Source organism: Protopterus annectens, chromosome 17.part0, assembly GCF_019279795.1.
Source record: "Protopterus annectens isolate FY-2018-M chromosome 17.part0, PAN1.0, whole genome shotgun sequence".
Taxonomy (NCBI): Eukaryota; Metazoa; Chordata; order Ceratodontiformes; family Protopteridae; genus Protopterus; species Protopterus annectens.
This window is the reverse complement of record NC_056751.1, coordinates 139,736,493-139,759,179: the sequence shown is the minus strand read 5'-3', so window position 1 is coordinate 139,759,179 and position 22,687 is coordinate 139,736,493. Positions and strand designations below refer to the sequence as shown.

The following is a 22,687-nucleotide window of genomic DNA, read 5'->3' as shown; positions in this document are numbered from 1 at the left end:
AAAGATACCATCTTTTATTGCGTAGCCTATAAAGTAATTTAATTTCAGCTATTTTCCCAAAATTTGCTGGACTGAAGTTAACCTCCTGGATTCCAGTTTCCACTGTTAAACTATATACATTTAAACGGTTACAATATTGCATGTACATTTCTTTTCTCTTCCGGTAGGGCACACTGTGGATCCATTTTAAACACAAACACTATAAAATACCTTTTAAACACACATCTGTACGAACCAGTTTGATATACACATGACATACAGTTCTAATAGTTGCAACACAAGCATCTTAAATAAATCATGTTGACATTCACAAATGACATACAATTATTTACAACATTCCAGAGAGCTGTGCTGACAGTATCTCCTTTCATCAGAGACAGACCCCAACCTTCAGTGAGGCTTTTGCTCATGTAGATATGCTGTTCAATTTTCTCCAAAGCAGTTTTGTACATGTTACTCTATTTCTCTGGCAAAATTCTAACTGGGATTTCGTCCACTTTCAGCAGAGGCCAGGAGAGAATAAGAACAAATACATTACATAACAGAAAAAATATGTAGCATAATATAGACAATCAAGTGAGATGTATACTATCACATTGCATAGGATAATGCAGAGTACCTTCCATTCACATTTGGGTTATTGAAACATGAAGTAGCTGATTGCATACAGATTTGATATTTATGAGTAGCCAACTTATCTAATGAGATTTTTAGTTACAATATGTAAAGATAGATAACACAGGAAGTGAAAGGACTATACTTGAGGACGTATTTAAAGAATTTTAGTAAGATACTATATATGCAGAGGGTGGGATAGATGGAAAGTATCAGTGGTTACCTGGAAGAAAATTCTTATACGGGAAAAAAGTGGGTTGTAGGCTGGAGTGAAGAGCATGTAAAAACATGACAAAGAGGTAGAGGCCTGTTTTGGGTGTTAGTGTAAAAGACAGAAATTGCGTGCAAGTTAAGAGTAAACAAAGAGTTAATAGAATGAAATTAGAAGGATGAGTGTGGCCATGTTCTGAGGGTTCATCCTGGAGTAGTGCAAGTTGTTTAGTAGGTGTTTCTTCAGTGACACCTTAAATCTATTTTCAGTTGAGATTTGGTTCCAGGTTTTTGCAACCTGTTAGAGTATAATGAATCATCTGCACTGTTATTAGACCTTGTGATGGATAGTAGAGCTTTGTTGCTGGACTGTAGGACTCAATGAGTGGTATGGATTAGTAGTATTACATTTAGAGCTGGGCAATTTTCTGGGGAGTGTTTTAGGTTATGAGCAATGGTACGCAGATGATGTTTTAAGTTCTAGCCAGTTTAGAGCTGTGCAGTGGTGGGTTTTGTGGGGGTTATTAGTTGCAAATTTAGTGATTTTGTTATAGGCCATCTCTAGTTTCATTTTGATGGTTGTGTTAAGTTTTGTAAATATGGGAGAGGCACAGAGTAGGGAGGAGAGCAGATATGTTTGTGCTATTGTCTTCCTGGAGTGATCAGTAAGGAGTATTTTGTCTCTGTAGAATGATTTTCATTTCCCGTTTGCCTTTTTGATGGATCTACTTTTAAGTACAAAATTTTCATAATCACAAAGACGAAAATACAGAGTCCGGAATGCCAAAATCTTAAAATACTGAAACTGCAAAACACAGAAGCTTAAAATTCCAACTGCTAATGCACAAACCTCACATACAACCCCCTACATCAAAGCAGTACTATCCAAAAACAAAAATCAACGCTGTATACTTCAAAACACAAACAATAACTCTTTATAAAAATGAAATAACTGCAAACTTACCTTCCTCAGCAAACCTGACCATCTAAAATCAATCTAAGTGTGGGGGGGATATACCCATCACACCCAGCCAACTATATATATCAACTCAGGGATCGCACTACAGTGGAGAAAATGGCATATACCTTTTTCTTACCTTACAATGTGGTACACACATCCACTACTGCCGGAAGCATACAAAACGTCCACTATATTTGTTCACATCCTTTCTATACAAATTTAAACAGACATACCTCAGTTACTAACACTAAATACAGATGTCCTACGGTACTATCAGTATTACGACATCGGCACTTTAAATTTCAGTGTTCTAACAGTCGGCATTCTTAACTTTTAGTATTTTGAGCTTCGTTGTTTTGCGGTTTCAGTATTTTAAGATTTCAGCATTCCAGTCTTGGTATCTTTGTGATTATGACACTTTGGTATTTAAAAGCAGATCCCTTTTGTTAGCTAGTAGTACGTGTTGGTCATACTTGAGGCTATCATCGAGTAATACTCCAAGGAGTTTGGCTTGTTTTATGCATTCTATTTCACTTTTATTGGCAGATAAGATATGGAATAATTATGCTGATTAGAGCAGTTTTTAGGAGTGAAAAGCATCAGGAAGGTTACAGGCTAAGGAGGGAATAATGTTTAGCCATCAAGACTCTGCTACTCATTCTTCTGACAGTAATGTTCATAGAGAGACTTTGTAGGTCAAACCTTTTACAATGTTCCAAAGGAAAATACTTGAGAGAGAGAAAAACAGCTCAGGAGTTGACTAGAGCAATTAGGAGTACCTTGGGCTTGAAAAAGAGTATGGTGCTGGGAGATAGAGATAAATGGAAGAAGAGAAGCAATACTGAAACTAGTGAATACATGGGAAACTATAAAGCATCAATCACATTTGTGAAATATGGTTCTGCAAGAAAAAGTGGTTGAATGGCTTTGTTGAAATTGTAAAATTTGTGGGTAGACTGTACAGCATATACCTCATTTTATGTCATTAATGTTTAGAATGGCACTAAAGGGGAAAACTAAGTAAAACAATTTTTGTTCTTAATATTTGTAAAAAACACAATGATACAAGCTGCATGTTATAATACAGTAAAGCAGTTTTGTGTAGCGTGCAAGTCAGACATATTTTAAATGTGGGGGAGTCTTTTCGGTGACTGTTGTACATGTTAAAGATATTAAAGTAAGCTATTACTTTTTCACTTGTAAGAAATATAGGTTTTACAGTATAACAAAAGAAGAAAGAGTCAACAAAAGCAAGTCTGATGTTAATATGCTTTGATCCTGGGCTGCTGGGGTGGGATGTAAGAGTACACAGATTATATTATATGAATAACTGATATTTTCTCAATGGTGAACATCTAGATTAATGCCCTTGGCTTAAGCTATAAACAGCTCTTTTGTAAGCAAGCAGGTTTTAAAAATAAGAAAAAAGAAAAAAATCCATGAAAAATGGATTTCTTACATCTGCAAAGATACTAGCTTGTGTTTTTTTTCCATTAGCAAGTGTTCAATAGGAGTCAATAAGTCTGCTGCTAAAGGCAGATGTACATTCTGTTCTGAGTTAAATTTACAAAGATTCACTGCTGAGTGCTTTCTCATGGTGAGGAGTGGTCTGCAGGTGCAAGCAATTAATCTTGAGAGTTCTGACCATTCTTTGCTGAGGGAAATGCAAACTTTAAGGTACAATGGCAAGAAAGTTTGAAATTATGGAAAGTGAATAAGAGCTTTCAGCACAATATATTACTTATAGGTTAGGACTGGAACTTGACTGCAACAGTGAGGATGTATCTGGGGATATAGAAGGGAAACTATAACAAAACAGTGTAGAATTAATCTTGAGAGTTCTGACCATTCATTGCTGAGGGAAATGCAAAAGATTAAGGTACAATGGCAAGAAGTTCAGTGAAAAATAAAGTTTGAAATGATGGAAAGTAAATAAGATCTTTCAGCAGAGAATATTACTTATAGATGAAAACTGGAACTTGATTTGCAACAGTGAGGATGTATCTGGGGATGTAGAAGAAAAACTATAATGAAACAATGTAGACATTTAAGAAATTTAAAAAACTGTTTGGTGTAAATTCTGAACTCAGCAGTATGAACTCAAAGCATTTATATACTATTCCCCAAGGTACAATAACTGGACTAGACTAGAAAGAAATTATATTTCATAGGAACATTTGCATTTAAATGAAAACTTTGATATACATCCAGTAACTATTACAGATCATGCACCAATAAGAACTAAGATGCAAATGTAAGCTAATGAAATAAAAATGAGACATTGGCACTTTACTACCCATCTATTACAAAATGAGGAATTTAAGGAATGGGCGGTAGGAATTATTTGACAGTTATTAAGGAAGATACAAGTTACAGCTAATGAGTGGGATAAAATAAAAATGGAGTTTAAAAAAATGCTAAATGTAAAATAGAAAGAGATATGGTTAAGAAGTAGTAGGAATTACTTAGAGGGGCTGACAAAGGTTCAAGTACTGAGAATAAGAAGAATCTCACAGAAAAAGAAGAGGAACAAATACAGAGTGCTAAAGAGAAAATAAAGGAATATATATGGATAATATGCATGAGTTTAGAAGGATTATTCGTAACTATTTTTAGCACAACTTAGGTAGTCTATTTAAAAAAAAAAACAGATCTTGTAGATGTTTTAGAGATATTTTGAAATTGTATGAAAATCTGTAGAAAGCAGAGAAATGTGAAAATCAAGAAACTGCACAAATGGAAACATTTAAGGAAACCTTAATTATGCCAAGGTTAGAGGTAGATGAGGTTCGACAACTAACAGTTAAGATAGGAGAGGATGAGATAAGAATGATGATCTATAATCAATTATCAGGAAAACATCCAGGAACAGATGGTATTGCTGTGAAAGTTTGTAAGTTAGGAGGGAAGAAAGCAATAACTATCTGGAAGATTTTGTTTAACAGTACTTTAAAAGGAGAGGAAGCACCAACATATTGGAAGAAAGCTGTGGTGGCTGCATTAACCAAGGATGGAAATACAACTGTGACTATAAATTGTGTATGTCTATACTATCTAACAGAATGACAGTTTGTGGATCAATGTGGTTTTATGGAGTGGAAGCAAACCTCTGACAACATTAATAGAATAATGATGATCCAGAGGGAAGCAAAATGTAAGAAAATACTATTATCATTGGTGGGTCTTGATGTACAGAAACCATTCAACAGAGTAATCTGGGATTTTATGAGTAAGACCATAAAAGCATTTGCATTCCTTGATACAATAATAAGTAGGAGAATATATGAAGAATCAGACGCAAGAATAAAAGTGGGAAGGTTCCTCTTTGATAAGTTGTGTTTGAACTGAGGAACCTCTTTCCCCTTTATCTGCTTTATATTTAGAGCCATTGGTAAAGAAATAAATGAACTCAGAAATGCAAGAATATATTTGGTATGGTAATCAAGAAAAGTTATTTTTATTTACAGATGACATTTTGTAATTGATAAATCCAGAAAAGGACATCTTGCTGTTGTGGAGCATTTTGAGTCAGCTTTAAGTCTTTTCAGGATATAAAATTAATGAAAATAAAATAAAGGCTATAACCTTAAATTATATACCCACACACAAATTGTTTCAGCAATACTCATTTTTTATTGGGATATAAGATTAGGTATTTAGGACTATGGATTAAAAAGGTTTCTGCTATGGCAGCTAAGGATATGTGGGAAGACATTAAACAAAAAGTAAAACATAACCTGATAAACTGAAAGCTTTTGTTTATAGATATGGAATAAGTTACAAGCAGTGAAAATGTTTGAGTCCCTTTAATTTTATATGTGACAGGCATATTTTTTATCAATCAGAGAAGAAGTTGTGGATAAGAAATAATCAAGAGTTGAATGAAGTTATCTGGGAGGGGAAGAGGTCAAGAGTTAAGTGGGATAAGTTGATCCTAGCAGTTGGTTTAGGATTACCTAATTTGAAGAGGTATTTTAGAGCTACACATTTAAGGCTCACATATAGATATATAACATAAGCAAGAGCTTATAACTGAAAACGGAAAAGGATGACAATGATGAATAGAAAATAGAATTTTGGATGCAGATTCTTATGGAGAACAAAAACAACCATGCAGATTATATTCATAAAGTAGCAGAAAGCATTCTAAAAAAATAAGCCAACATGAGAATGAAGAAAGGAGATTTTGCTAGTAGGGATGACTGCAAATAGGGTTACTGAAAACAGGCAAGAGAGGGCTGGAATTTACTGGAGAAAACTGGCAAAGGAACCAAGGTTATTGGGAGAAAATAACTAGAGAGGGAAAGGTAACGGAGTGGAATGAGGCCAAGAAGATTTTTGGACTGCAGACTTCCTTCCCTACCAGAATATATGCAAAGAAAACGGGATTGCGGAATTTTAAAAGAAAGACCTGCTCTGGTGAGGTTTATTGGTCGAATCTATAACGGAAGCTGCTGTCAAAAAAGGATAATTAGTAGGGTGTATGAAATATTGCATGATAATATTAGGAATTAGAGGATGTTAGAAAACATTGGGAAGAGAGACTGTAAAGCAATTTATAAGAGAACAATGGAAGGACATATGTATGGCTCCCAAACATGCATCCGGAAGGGTTGGGATCTTTGCCTTAGAATGTTTGCATAGATGAAGCAGACTTCAAAGAATTTTTCTTCAGGTAGCTATCAAATGTTGGTGGTGTGATGGGGAAGAATGAGGTAACTGGGAACATGTGTTTTGTGAGTGTAATGAGTTGGCACATTTAAAAAAAATCCCTACAGAGTACTTGTCAGAAATATTGGGATGAACAATTGTAACTAAGGATATAATTTTTTTTTTTTAACTGGGACATAGGATCTGAATTGCCAAGAGACAGCAAGGCCTTATTACATTTAATGCTGTTGGCTACCAAAAAATAATATTACTAGAAAATGGAACTCACAAGTCTAAGCCAGCTGTATTTAAAGTACTGAATATTATAAGAAAGCTAGAAGAACTGGAACAGAGATCTTTAGAAAAGGGAAGATGCAAATTACATAGCCATTAATGGAAATTGTGGAAACATTACATGCAGAATAACGTTCAGGAGAAAGAGGAGTGAGATTTAAGGGAAGGCAGGGATTCGGGAATTTTTGGTATGATGAGTCTATGGGATGCATGCATGGTCTTCTTATACCCATGGATATCAAAGTATGTGCATCCCTTACCATCAGAGATACACAGACTTTTCTGTGACTTTATTAGAACACTTTGGGCATTTTACAGGCTTCTGCCTCATACCCAGTATGCCCCTCAGTATTATGCTGCTGCATGTAGAAAGCAGAGTTCTGTAAGTTGCACTTATTCATAACAGTAGATGATAAAATATTTGTAAGAGTTATTATTTATTTAGTTAGTTGTCTTTATTGGCTGGGAAATTCCGACAGGGCAGAGCCCATTTTCAGCCGTGGACCAGGGAGAACAACTCCATCACAGTACATTTATATTAACAAGTGAACTTCAGACAGTTCCAAAAAAAAAAAAAAAAAGTTAAATTTCTTTGAAAAAAACAAACATAATTACAAAACAGGTATACAGTAAAAGTACTTACATCAACGTGTATAAGTCTATACAGTTCTGGTAGCTCTAAAATCTTGCTGGAAGTAAATGGGTTTATACTGTAGAAGGGAGAATTGTGGTCTAAAAGTTTAGTGTTCTGGCATTTCAGTACAGAAAGGTTGCAAAGAGTTCAAGAGATATCATAAAGAGTACAGTTGAGAAGTAAGATATAAAATTATGTACGAGAGACATATTAATATTGTAAAGAGGACAGTGGTACTAGCATTTGAGAGAGAGAGCAGCATATAGGATTAGTTTTACCTAGTCTACCTACTCTTAATTGCTGTATTTGGAAGATTTATAATTTAGATTTACAGGAAATTTATGATAGGGATAGAGTGGTGGACGGCGACAATTACAAAAAGAGAAAGATGCGTACTAGTGTTTAAGACTTGGGCGAAGAGGGGTGTATTGATTCAAATGCAGGAAGGAAAGTTGTTAGGGTGTAGTGATTCATGTAGGTAGGTGTTAGTGAAGGATAATTAGCCTCTGGCCTTTTGCACTTCTCTATCAAGGTACACCTTGTTGCTTTTTCAGCATATCTGCTCATGGACCCTAGTCTATCTTTTATGTTTTTAGTGAAGCAGTTTTTGAAAGGAGTGTTACACGTGTGACCATTTGTCTATTTCTTTCTTATACTGAGACTAAGAAAGGACAACCCATGCCAAAGCTAGACTATTTACAGATGCTTGTCCTCAGACATTGCTTTTTTTGTTATCCCTGTCATAGTAAACCAGATCCAGACAATATCATGGCTCACTCTGCAAGGACATTGTCTTCAGTGGCATACTGGAGAGGGGTGGATTCTAGAATGATTCTAGACACAACTGCATGGTCCTGTCTACATACTTTTACTAATGATTACAAACTGGATTCTTTCTCTAGATCCAGGACTGGTTTTGGAAGGATCATTCTCCAGGAGCTTCCTAGATCCATATCTTTCCTTCTACTAGGTTGGATATGTTTTGGTAATCAACCCATATACCTAAAGCTGTGGTAAGCAATGGGAATGATGAACATAGTGCAGTTAGATAACATGCACTTACTTATAACAGCTGATGTTCAAATTCCTCACTGTTGTAGACACACCCACCCTCCTCCCCCTGCTGTTGCATATAGTTATGGTTGGAAATACTTCGCTAATTACTTCTTGTTTAATTCAGGATGAGCAAGCTATTGCTTAATCTTGCCAAGAAAGTATATAGGATTTTCCAGTCTGACTGCTGATCTTCCCTTAAGGCTGCCCAATCAGCAGTCAGAATGGACGTGAGAGGTAGCCAGAGCTTTGCCAGTTGTTGTATCTTTGGCAAAGTATACCCCATACAGCCTAAAGGCTACTGGAGCAGTGGAAATAATGAATATGAACATATTTAGATTCCCATGACTGCAAAGGAAAAAGCCAGAATTATGCACACTTTAAAAATGTAGAACAGCTTTCCAAGGTACTGGATCAAGAGGTTGCATTCATGTACAGAGAAATATTTCTGAACATCCAAGTAATCTGCAATGCACCAAGTATTATTTCCAAGGTATGTGTGTGTGTTTGTGTGCATGTTTGTGCATTTGTGTGAGTGAGTTTGTATGTGTGGCACCCAAGTAGTTCACGATTCCCACATAACATCATATGTCTGACCAGTAATATCTGCTTTCAACATGGTGATTTCCCACAGGAGCATGTATTTGTAAGTGTTGTACATACAAAAGCACACTATACATGTAGTTAAACGCCACCCAAAAAAAGAAATATATTGCTGTGTTGCATTTTTCAGTTGATGACAGCTAACCCCTGGAACCTTGGTTCGTGAGCTCTGTGCTACTACAAAAGTATGGCAGATGTGCCTTACAACACTCCCCATACCAAGACAAGGGACTAACAAATGTTTGGTTGATGAAGGTAGGGTTTTGTTGTCTGGTTATATGCAGTGGGTCTCTACAGTACTCCCCTGACACAGCCAGAAAGATGGCTACAGTATGCGCTAAGCTACACAATATGATACAAAGAAGCATGATTAACATCCCAGCTATGTGGCTGCATCACACCATCTATCAAACACCCCAACAGCAGCAACTGAAGACAACAGCATGTATCAGGAGTCAGAAGGGGTATCAGTGTGCCCCTGCCCCCCATTCCAACTCACAATGCATGGCAGTGCTGGCGAGGCAGCAATATCGTACTGCTAACTGCAGACCATAATATTCATAAAGTGGCAATGTTGTACAGAATAAACATGATGCATGCAGTGCTCCTATCATGTTATACTGTCAGTGCATAGTCTAGTCCCACTATGCATCAGACTCATCAAAGCATAGAAAGGAAGGTATTGTGGGTCACAATCATCATCACTTGCAAATGGGTCAATGGACAGAATAAAACAAGATTCAACACAAAATGAGTAGGGGAAACATCATAGTAGGCACAGCTAGGGGCTGCATTAGCTCGACTGATAAATGATGTACTGTTTACCTTGCTTTATGCCAAAATTATGATGGGTTTTATGTGAGAAGACCCAAAGAAAATTGAAAGACCGTATTTATGAGCATCTTTTAGACAACAGAAAACACAATGTTAACACTTTGTATATGCATATTTCAAACTACCCTGGTCATCATTTTTTTGTTTTCTGGTTTGGAACAAATCCTCAGGAATTCAAGGAGTGGGCCTTGGGAAAATTATATGGAAAAAAGGGAATTACACTGACAACTAAAGTTGAATGCTAGTGTTTTACCAGGTCTTAATGAATATGTATTTATTGCCAGTGTTCTTAGGCTTAAATCTTACTATGTTTAAATTGCATTTGGTATTGCTTGGTTCCTGATTTTCACACCTGTTCAGGTTTTAATTGCATTCCAATTATATTTCATTGGAGGGGAAAGAACATGTGATCATTATGAGTGGGGTATTTAAAAGGTTGCTATGAAAGTGTATAATTGATTCTGAGGAAGTCTATTATTTGAAGGACTTGTTTGATAAGGGATACATTACTTTTGAACTATTTCACTTTCTTGTAGTGAAGTACCCAGTGGTGCCCGCTTTGGTTGGTATTCCTAAGATTCACAAAAGCACCACTGACCCACCCATGAGACCTATTGTTAGTGGACTGTGTTCTAAAACCCATCCTCTGGCCAAGTATATAGACTATAAAGCTGGAACCTTTTTCTCACTTGTGCTGAGATTCCTGGGATTTCTTGCTCAAACCCAAGCAGTTAGGATATTAGAAAGACTTCATTTTTCTTACAAGTCACGTGGTTGAATTATTCAATGCTATACCACATTCCATACGGCTGGAGTAGTTTCATGATTTTTTAATGAAATCCACGTCCTTGGACAACAGTGACATTACCATTCTTACTCTATTCAAGAAATTAGTCCTTAAGAACAATTTTCTGTATTTAGATGGGCAATATTTCCAACAGACCAGAGGAGTCACTACAGGGGCATCCTGTGCCCCCATTTTTGCAAGCATAGTTCTTATACAATGGGAGAAGCAATCTGTGTTCAACAACGCTAAGTCTCTCACCATTAAGTTGTATATACGTTATTTGGATGTCATTTTTATTGTTTGGGGGGTCCCAACAACGGTACTGAGATCTTTATTGAGTATTTAAATTCTACTACCCCTTTTTTGAAATTCACTTTTGTTTATAACAACTTGACTATTAATTACTTGGATGTCAACATTCCCAAAGATGTCAGTAACAGTTGTATTGTGAGTACGATATATAGAAAACCTACTTACTCTAATAGTTTATTACATTACACCAATAATCGTCCAGAGCATTAAAAAAGAGGGATTATTAAAGGGCAATAAATTAGACTGACCAGAATGGTATCGGAAGGCACGCTATTTGAAGAAGGTTTGAAATTAGCAGATATGTTTGGGGCAAGGGGGTATCCTTCCAATTTGGACAAGGGTATTAGCTCTAGTGTTGAGTTAGAAGGAAAGATTTTATCTATGTTAAGGTCTTCTTTTAACAATATTCAAGAGCTGTTTGATGATTCTCCCAGAGGACTGAAGAGTCACACCTTATGTTTTATTACTGAATACACCTTAGAGTCCAGGCACATTAGAGAAGTCCTGGGGAAAATTCATTCTTTAACAGTGTAGTTGAAAAAGTGGAGGCAAAACCTTCAGCGGCATATCGTAAGGGGAGATCCCTTAAGAATATGTTGGAAGTAGAGACACAGGTTGGTGGTCTCACTAGTAACAAAAAAAAAAAAAACAGTACGGGGCTAAATGTGGCTTCTGCCTCCAATGTAGCTACATCCTAGTGGGTGATTCTGTCAAGGTTAATCAGATTATTAAACCTTGTTTTCCCTGTAATTGCAACTCTACATATATTGTTTACCTTGCTGTATGCCAGAATTGAGATGGTTTTTATGTAGGAAAGGCCCAAAGAAAGTTGAAAGAATGCATTTATGAGCATCTTTTAGACATCTGAAAACAAAATATTAAGAATGCTTTGTATAAGCATATTTCAAACCACCCTGGTCATCATTTTTTGATTTTGAACAAATCCTCAGGAATCCAAGGGGTGGGCCTTGGGAAGATTATATTAAAAAAAGGGAATTATACTGGCAACTAAAGTTGAATGCTACTCTTTTACCTGGTCTTAATGAATATGTATTGACTGCCAACGTTCTTAGGCTTAAGTCTTACTATGTTTAAACTGCATATGGTATTGCTTGGTTCCTAATTTTCACACCTGTTCATATTTTAATTGCATTCCAATTATATTTTCATTGCATTTTAGCTTTTATTGGAGGGGAGTGAACATGTAATCATTATGAGTGGGGTATTTAAAAGGTTACTATGAATGTGTATAATTGATTCTGAAGAAGTCTGGTTATGTTTGCAGACGAAAGTGCTTAATTCTTGCATTCATTTGTATTTCATTTGATTATTAAAATACATATTTTTAATATTTGAGCCTACCTCCCACTCACTTTGGTTCCAGTAATTTTTCTGCTTTGAGCACGTTTTGTTTTTTTGGTTCTCAATACACGAATACATATTTTGATAAGATACTAACAATATGTCTGTTCCATAAAAGGAATGCATTCACAGATTAGTCTATAAAATAGCCAGCTATTGTGATGTGGCAAAGCTGCTCCCCACCCAAAGCACATTAACTGCCACAATAGGCATGATAGAAACATTTTGTTATCATTGCTGGAGCCTTCCTATGTCCTGACAGAGTGCTCTTCAAACTATCTGGAGATATACAGAGCTAAGTATATTTTTCTGGCACTTCAGAGTTGTGTACTGTTAATTGTTGCATGACTAATTTTATATCATTGCTGGCTGACTTCAGAGTTGTGCACTGTTATTTTTGCTTCACTGTATAGTTTTTCAGATCTCTGCTGAAGGTGTTGGTTTACCCCTATCCACCCCTCCCTATTCCTGTCTTGTTGTTTAAATTTGGAGGCTTTTGCAGTTGCCCGCCCCCACTGTAGATTTGATCTGGGACACTCCCCCCAGTCCCATCTCTTTACCTCATTCTACCTAACAGACTCATTCTGCACTTGTTTTTAGTCATTTTTAATTGAATTGCATTTTTTAAACTGTTTGGTCTAACACAGGGACGTCAGGAGGCATACTCACTGTACGCACTTCAGTACAGTGTTTGAATGGAGGGGTAGTAGAAGGCAGGCAACTAGGATCCAGGGTAAAAACTAAAGTGTTGTATTTTCCTTTAAAGAAAGACATGTGTGTGTCGCACACATGCTAACGTGAATGTAAACCTATTTTTCACTCCCGTGCGCAATTTCAAATTGACGTTCCATTAAGAAAAAAGGTAAGTAAATAAATGGTGTGTGTGTGTGTGTGTGTGTGTGTGTGTGTGTGTAAGAGAGAGAGAGAGACATGGCAGTACTAACAGCTGCAGAAATTAGTTTTCAGGATGTACCACGACATGCTATGCCTATTGATTCTGCTCCATTTTGAAAGACGGTCTAAAATTGTAGCAGATAATAAAAAAAATATGCAGCATGTGTCCTTGGGCCATTCCCCATTTTGAGAGAGTTGGAAGCTTTGCCTTAGTGCACGATGAAATCATAAGTTAGACAAATTCAGAGGTAGCTTGACAGTGTACTGCTGCAGAACACTTAACAGAATAAGAAAACCGAAATGATGAATCGGAAACAAAAAAGTACGTGAATGAAATTTCAGGTGATATGAAATCATAGTGCTTAATCCCATTTATCATCTGACACCTTGCTAGTGTCAACAGGCAATTATACCAATTTTAAATTTCTTTTCAGTTAGGAAACATTTAAAAAAGTGATGCTGACTTCACCATAGGAAGCATAATCTTAACACTTCCCATTTAGACACCCTAATGTACAGATCAAGAGAGTCATGCAAACTCTGTATATTGGGGATACTAATGGTCCTGAAACATGTCCCAGGCTCTTCCTGCATTAAATCATATTCCTTATTACAAATAATGCTTAATGGTTAGCAGGTATTAGATTTCGCTGCAGTGCATGCTCACAGCTTATCCCTGCCAAGGTCTCACTAGTCAGAACTGAATGATTGTGTCTGTTGTGGCCTGCACCACATCTGAAATCTGTTATGACGCCACCTAGAAGACAGTTACAGGTTCTCTGTGCCATTCATGACAGCTGCTCTGCTCCAAATGGCTCTTACTTCTTCTATCAGATAACCTCACTGTTGTCACTCTTAAGCATTGCAATTGATTATGAGTACAAATGTGTGATAGTCTTGTAAGCATAGAATGTGTCTGTTAGTAATCGCTCATTTATGTAGAAGACTATTTTTTATAAAACTGGTAGTGTCTCTGCTGTATCTTGACTTCAGTGAAGAAGCCAGTGCTCCACAAAGCTTTAAAATTAAATCTTATTTTATTAATATTCTTTATTGACATTTATGCATTACTGTATCTTGTTTGTTGTTTTGTTATACTTATTCCTCCAGTCAGAAATCAGTCAGTGTAGGTTTTAATGTTAAACTGCAAAATGTGCACAGATGTTTCTCATGTTAAAATTAGTTTTATTCTGCTCCATGCATCTACTTATCTTTTGCCTCTTGTTGAATGTTAATCTGTCTCCTTAGCCTGAGAAAGCTTATTTTCATAACTATAGAAGTCATAATTGTAACAACATGTCCTAGACAGGGTTACTAAGTAAAGGATAATTCAGTATAAAATGTCCAATAATATTTTAGTAACTGCACATGCAAAGGAAATTCTTTGTTCTTCATTGCTGAGCTATTCAAAACATAAAATAAAAGCACTATTATATTGTAAAAGTGGACTGATATGGTTCTGATAGAACATGAAGCGCTATACATATTTTATGGATTTCTAGGTGACAAATGCAGTCAGTTATATTTCATGTTTCAAATTTCACAGAACATGAACAAAATGCACTCACATTCTACAAAATAAACAAGCAAACACTTAGCACAATACCTGTGCGGAGTTGCTTTTGCTAAAACCTAGTGTGTGTGTGTGTGTTAGTTACAGCATGAGACAGTAGGTGTGTGCGCACACAAGCGAGTGTGTGTGTGTTTGTACATGTGATATCTAATCTAGCCATTCGTTGCTGTATGAAAGAGGTGGTGTGCATTTGTGTTGCTATGAGAGAGTAGGTGTGAGTATGTAAATTAAACTAGCCATTTGCTGATGTATGAATGAGAGGGTGAGTGTGTTGCTATGTGGGAGAAGGTAGGTAGGAGTGTGTGTGTTTAACATACCTCTCAGCTGTACACATTTAGCCTCATAATGTTGGTCTGTTTCTCATAAAATTTGTGGTTTTCTGGCAAATCATGCAGGACTGAAGTCACTAAATGACATTTATATTCATATCCTTCAGAAAATGCATTCTTGCACAAATCCTGTTTTTCTAGCAACTTTCTAAGTTAAAAAGAGCAACATTTAAAATCTATCCCCATCACACTTCTCAGCTGTCCAGATTTTTGCCCCATATTTTTGTTCCATTTCTCCTAAATTTGATGGTTTTGCAAATTACTGGCTAACCATTGAGGACTGAAGTGAGAAAATAATGGCAGACATTTAAGTTTCAAACTTCATAACCTTCAGAAATGTCATGGTCATGCAAAACCTGTAATTATATCAACTTTCTAAGTCTGTAAGGGCAATATTTACAATGTTTCCCTATGTTTGGGTCTTTGTTCCTCCATTATTACTGACTGTCAACATTTCTTGCTTGAAATGGTTGCGAGGCACATTCCCTATTTTGGGCTATTGTGTCTCCATTATTTCAGGCTTTGTCCAGCTTTCTTTGACTAAGAGATCGAGACGTGCATACCTTTCAATCATTCAGATTTTTGCCTCATATTTTTGACCTGTTCCTCAATATTTGTGCTTTTCTGGCAAATCACTGAGGACTGAAATAACCACGTCATACATATGAGTTTTAGAATTCATTTTCTTCAGAAAATGCATGTTAAAACAATTGTTATTCTAGCAACTTTCTAAGTCTGTAAGAGCAATATTTAAAATCTGACCCTATCTTGGGGCCTTTGTCCCCCCCCCCATTATTTTAGGCTTTGTACAGATTTCTTATGCTAAGAGGTTGAGAGGTATGGAGGTACGGTGTGTAATGCTCTAGTTAAGGGGGAGGGCAGGTTAGTCAGTTAACTTGATCAGGCTTGACCCTGTAACTTTGGTACAGGAGACAAGAGCCGGCATCCTGTATACCAACTACCAGACTGCCGACAGAATTGTGAGTGAGTTTCAGTACATTTTCAGGGAATTATGAGTTTCAGTGCATTTTCAAGGGAATGAGTTTCATTTCATTTTCATGGAATTGTGAGTTTCAAGGCAAGATAAGTTTACTGTTGCTCATGCTAAGTCTGTTTTCAATGTGCAACTAACTGTTTTGTTTATCAAATGGCAGTCACTGTGTGTTGTAGAACTTGAAAGCAGTGTTAATAGCATAATTGCCTTTGGTGCAGAAGGCTGTGGATTCTTCTCCCACACCATGTAGATGGAGTGCTGATATTGCAGTGCCATTTTGCTTACAGATTATTTGGTGCATTTTAAGGGGAGATATGAGTTCTGTGCTCCTGAATGTGTCCTCCTTTGGCTAGTATTTTATTTATTTTTATTTATTTATTTTACATTTGTTGACTGGGCTAGTCTGGCTGGATATATGTCCATTTTCAGCAGAGGCCCGAGGAGAAAAGCTCCACTATATATACTAGTAAATAACATAAAAACAGCGCAGTAAGAGATAAATATAAAAATCTAAAAAACTATTCCAACGTAGCATAGTGACAGTACAGAAGCAGTTTAACAGATGAAAAATACAGCTAGGATCGCTAATCCCATATTCTTTGCAGAGGCAGGAATTGTAAATGACAAAAAAGAAACAACAAACAATAGAGTTTATACAATATTTACAGAATTAACAATTATGATAAACATTTGTGCCAGGCAATAGTTTTAAGAACCAGATTTGCACAGTAGGAAGCAACATACAGGTTTAAATAATAGATGAGATGACAGATTGCAGTAATGTATCTAGTGTAAAGAGAAAGTGACATTATAGGAATAGTAATATCCAAGTGGATGCTAGGTGAGCTACAGAGGAGGAGTAGTACTAGTGAGAGAGACAAGTAGGAGAGATGGATCTATAACAACAGGTAATGGAGAGAAGTATAATGAAAGTTGGATGCTGTGGTCAGTCAGGATTTGAGCAAGGGCAAAGCCAGTGTGATTTGAAATAGTTCTTTAATTGTTTCTTGAAAAGTTGTGATGAGCCTAAAGTAGTCAGTTCTGTGGGAAGTTTATTCCAGTATGAGCCAACAACATTTGTGAACAAAGAGTCACCAGATTTATTATGTGATTTGAGAGTAGCTACTAGCAGTTTGTTAGCTGAGCGAAGGGAAGTAAGATTACTTGTAAGGGGCAACAAGGTTGTTCAGTATGGGTGTATTAGTAAGGTAATGGAGAATTTTATAGGTGGTAACTAATTGATGTAGAAGAATAAGATTTTGAAGTTCAAGCCAGCCAAGTTTTTTAAGGTTAACACAATGATGGGTACGAAATTGGGAACTTGTGGCAAACCTGGCAATGTTGTGGTAGGATGTGGCAAGTTTCTGAAGGTTAGATTTTGATAAGTTGATAAAGGATGGAGAGGCATACAATAATGTAGAGATGAGATGAGTTTGTGCTAGAGACACCCTGGTCGTTGCTGTAAGAAAGGGCTTAAGTCTATAGAGGGCACCTATATTTTTATTAACAGCTTTGATGGTTAGGTCAATGTGGGAATCAAAGTTTAGTTGATTATCTATTGTAAAACCTAGTAGTTTAGTGGAATAATCAGGTGTAATGATAGTGCCATTGTCAGAGACAATAGAAAAGGAGAAAGGGGCAGATTTGAGGGTTGGAGAAAAAAGTAATCATTTGTTTTTTTGGGGATTAAGGAGGAGACAGATATGTTGGAACCAGTTTTCTGCTGCTGTAAAGACTTTTTGGGTGGAAGAATGAAGTTCAGCTGTAGATACAGCAGAACAGATGAGTGTTGAATCATCTGCATACTGAATGCATAAGGATGTTGGGAGTGAAGTAGACAGGTTATTTATAAACATGGAGAAGAGAAGGGGACCTAAGATGGATCCTTGGGTGACCCCGATAGTGACTGGGAGTTGAGAGGATAAATGGCTGTCCCAAAGGACTGCTAGTTTCCCGTCTTTCAAATATGAGTTAAACCAGCGCAATGCCAGAGAGTCAAGGGAAAGAGATTTCAAAGCGTCTAGCAGAAGGTGATGGTTCACCATATCAAAGGCTTTAGAGAGGTCAAGAAATAAAGCAGAGGAGAATAGGTTGTTATTGCGATTTTTGTTGATAGAGTCTGTAAAGGAGAGAAGAGCAGTGGAAGTGCTATGGAAAGGTCTAAAACCATGTTGGGAGTCTGCCAGTAGGTTATTATGTAGAAGATGATTTAAAAGTTGATGTGTATACAACGTTCCATAATTTTAGATAGTGGTGATAGTAAGGCTATAGGACGGAAATTAGAAAGTTCATTAGTGTTTCCTCCTTTATGCAGTGGAATGATATGGGAGACTTTCCAGGGGGAAGGAATAGTAGATTCGGTTATTGTTCTGTTAATTAAGATGGAGACTGGGTATGCTAGTACTTCTGCTGCTAGCTGCAGATATTTAGCTGGTAGTTGGTTGGCTGAAGAAGTACATGGTTTAAGTTTCAAAAGTAGCTTACGAATATAGGTTGTGGAGACTGTACTAAATTTTATTGTGGGGGTGTTATGAGGAGAGGTATTTTGAAGGGATGTGGGGGGAACCATGGTCTTTGCTAGAGAGGTGACTGTTTCAGAAAAGAAGTTGTTGGATGTATTGGCTATTATGTTAGGCGGGGTCTGAGCTATGTTAGCTGGAGTAGGTGTTTTGGAATTCCCTGGATGGAGCAGTTTATTGATTCCTGACCAGAATTTGTTGGGGTTATGATTTTGATTTTCTTGATATTGGAGGTAAAAAAAATTTTTATCAAGAAGGGTGAGTTTTTTTGTAGTATTTCTAAGGTATTTGAAGTTTTGATGGTCAATTGGGTTTTTAGTAGTTCTCCATTTTGTCCATAGTTTGTTCCTTAATATCATTGTTTGCTTGGTTTCTTTAGAAAGCCAAGGAGCAGCTTTAGATCCTGTTCTAATTAAGCGAGAGGGGGCGTGATGCTCAAAAATTTGGAGGAATGTGTTGTTGAACTGGGTAACTGCCTCATCAAGTGGGAGGTGTTTTAGAGCTGACCAGTTACATCCTTTGAGTTCATCAAGGAAGTTTTGAAGGATGAAGTTTTTTTTGTTACGTATAGTACGATAGCTAGCCTGTTTGTGATTATTGTTTTTTTGTTTAGTGATATAGGTGAGAAGACGGTCACTGATATTGTCAGGGAGTATTCCAGTTTTATATGAGAGGGGATTATTGTTGACCAATATCCAGTCCAAGATGGCCTGTTTATTGGTGGATTTGTGAATCCTAGTTGGGGAGTTTATGGTTTGTTGAAAAGTAAAGAGGTTTAGGTGATAGTTGGGTTTGGGGGATATGCAGGAGTTCCAATCAATATTGAAGTCCCCTAGGATTATGGTTTCCTGAGGAAAGGTAGTGGAGAGCTAGCTAAGGATGTTTTCAAGTGTATTTAAGTTATTGCCAGGAGGGATATAGGAACATATTATGTATATGGTTTTGTTTTTATTTACTTGGAATTTGCTACAGAGTATTTCAGCATTGGCAGGGGAAGGAGGAAGGGAGTCAATTGAGGCTACCTGCAGTTCAGATTTATAAAGTAAAGCAACTCCCCCACCCTTTTTGTTTAGACTATCCTGCCTTAAAATGCTGTAGCCAGGAGGAATAATTTCATTGTCCTTGTTACCTGGTTTAAGCCAGGTTTCAGTAAGACAGAGGATATCAAATGAGTAGAGGTCAATTAAGGCATGGAGCTGTGTGATTTTATTGTTAATGCTACGAATATTTAGGTGTGCTATTGAAAGGGAGTTAGAAGAGAAAGGTGACCTTAGATTGTTAGTAGTTTGGTCTGAGAGGGTGCGGAAAAGGGAATTTTCAGGGCCGGGGTTTGGGGTGAATGCCCCCGTGTAACAGTAAGAGTGTTTGTGGAAGTGGAAATATTTTTGAGTTTTTATAGGGTATTGGGTAGAGCTTTCTAGTTGTGCGATACCTGTTGTGGAGTACTCTGTGATAGTGAGGGGGAAGGTAAGGGCAGGATGACAGGAGGTTAATATAGGTTTGTTCAGCTAGAGGAAGGACAGAGTTTGTGTGTTTAGCTAAACTAAGAGATCTGCTAAGGGTATGGTATTCGTAGGAAGTACGGGTATAGTATATAAGAAGGATATTCAGGAGTAGCAGTAAGTAAAGTAGCTTAAAAGTCAAGGTCATATTGATTTTGTTAAGCTTAGCAAGATTGATTAGTAGTACTAGGTTGGTAGGGAGTGGGGTATGGCACTAAGATAGGAGTGGAGTGTTGGAAAGTGTGAACGAGGCAGCAAATATGATAGGATGTGAATAGGTTGGGGGTGTGGCTGAGCAAGTATAAGGTTAGGGACACTGGGAGTGGGTGGGAATTGGGGGTAGGGTAGGGGAGCGGAGTGAGCCCACAGGGCGAACGGAGCGGGTTAGAGCAAGTAGAGCAGGAGACAATCAGCAAACAGTACCAACCCAGAAAGAGCAGGTGGAGCAGGTAAGTAGGTTGCAGTGGAGCAGGTACTTTGTCAGTCATTCTTTACTGCAATATTACCATCTTACCATTTTTTTAATGTTACATAGGCAACTAAATTCTTCAAGAGCAGCAGGCACCGAATTGTTAGATGAAACACTGAAATGTAAAGTTGTTTGCCAGTAGCAACCTCTTTATTAGTTACAGATCTCTTTAATGTACGTCAAATTATCCTGATGATTTTTACTTCTGTAGAGATCGTGCTTATTGAGTGATATTTGTAGATTGTAATGTTAGAAGTTTGAGAGGTCTTTTATGGTTGAAATTTTCTGAAATGGTTAGTTTTGTCATTATTGGTTATATATTTTGTTTCATTGCTTACTAGAAGAATGTTCATAACTGCAAATGTAAACCACCATTCTAACAAATGGTGCTGTCTTAGTAAGGAATATAATTTAATAAATCAGGGAGGTGAATTATAGAACATGTGTGGCCTTATAAATGTGTGCAAGGAGACTATGGTTTGAAAACAGCTCAAAGGTAAACAATCATCCACTGTCCAGATGCATTTTCTTTTAATGTGGGCTTTCATGATGTTTCAATGAATGCGAGTTTCAAGGGCAGAGACGTTTACTGCTCATGCTAAGTCTGTTTTCATTGTGAAACTGTATTATCAGTGCTTGTGCTATTTTATTTCAATATCTATTATCATTGTAGAAGTAAATAAGAAAACCGGTTCCTTGTGTCTATTTAAAATATCCATGATAATTCCTTCCATGGCTTTACATAGACGACTAGTCAGACTTATTGTCTGTAGTTATCAAGGTCAGTAGAAGGCCAAACCTTATGATGAGGATTAACTGTTGCAGTCCTCCATTCAATAAGCATGAAGCCAGTTACGAGACTAATGTTGAACAGTAATTTTAGACAGTCTGATAGCTCATATTTCATGCTATCCAAGAGGTATCCCAGGATCTTACCAGGGCCCATTAATGTAGTATTCTTTGCCTTGCAGAGTGCATTGTAGACTTGTTTACTAGTGACAGCCAGAAGGGTTATGGCCAAGGGTGTCTCCTATGAGGTACTGAGGAGAAGGGGTGGAATTTGGATTAAATTTATCAGACAGCAGGTTTGCTATATCCTCCGAATTCCTTTTAGGTGGTTCCATTTACAATTTGTTCCACACACTATTGTGTTACCTTTGAGGTTATGGATAAAGCTGATAAAGGCCTTGTGGTTATCCTTTGTCTTTGAGCATATTTCTGCCTCAGATTTTGCTTTAGTGGGCTTGATAAGATTTCTGAATTGCTTATTTAGTTTGAGGGGTTTCTCACCTTACTGGTTATTGCACTTCCTAGTTTTGACCAGGGTGGCTTGTTACTTGAGTTTGTTCTCTGCTTATTCTTTGTGGGTACAGCTATCTCAATGTAGCTGTTTACATGATGGTATAGGGTTCCTGTAAACAATTCCATACTGGTAGCAGAGTTCAACTGGTTTGGGGGATGGAAACTTTACCATGGTAGAAGTCATTAGGAGGAGTTTTGCTTTGGAATAATTCCTAAATGTTTAAGGGTTAGATGGCATCCACTTATGACAAGTGTTTGGACAGGTACACAAAACCTATTTTGAGATTAATATTGAATAGCCTTTGTACGGGGTTCAACATATCAGGTTCAGACCAACTGGTAGGCAGCCTAGTATGTTATCTAGTCCCAACAGACATTATGTTCTTGGCCTTAGGTAATAACTTCAGAAATTATTGAGAGATTTGAGGGGGTTATGGAGGCAGGTATTTGATGTGAGAATACTGGAAGATTGGGAGGGATGAAGTTCAGGGTCTAGGGACCGTATTGCAGTTGTGGATGATAATACTTCAGCAGGAGTAGAGATACAGCATGTCGATATACCCGTTGCTATGGAACCTGAAGTTATGCCCTCTCATTCAACTGCAATGTCTGCTGGTCCTCCTAATGTGAACATACAAGCGGCCACAGTGTCCCTTCAACCAGTGATTAATTGAACTTCAACTTCTTTTTCACTGACAGAACCATTACCGATAACTACGAAAGACAGGTCCAGAAGCAGAGTGAGGAAAGGAAGGGTCCTGTGACAGCAAAGTGTGGAGAATGTAGCAAT

At 37.2% G+C, this 22,687-nt stretch overlaps 1 protein-coding gene across 1 annotated transcript in view; it reads right to left on the bottom strand.

Annotated features, from left to right (window-relative positions):
• The window catches only part of LOC122791413 (fatty acid amide hydrolase-like), a 1,249,544-nt gene that overhangs the window by 729,775 nt on the left and 497,082 nt on the right, over nt 1–22,687 (bottom strand). The gene's annotated exons all lie outside the window — the stretch shown is intronic.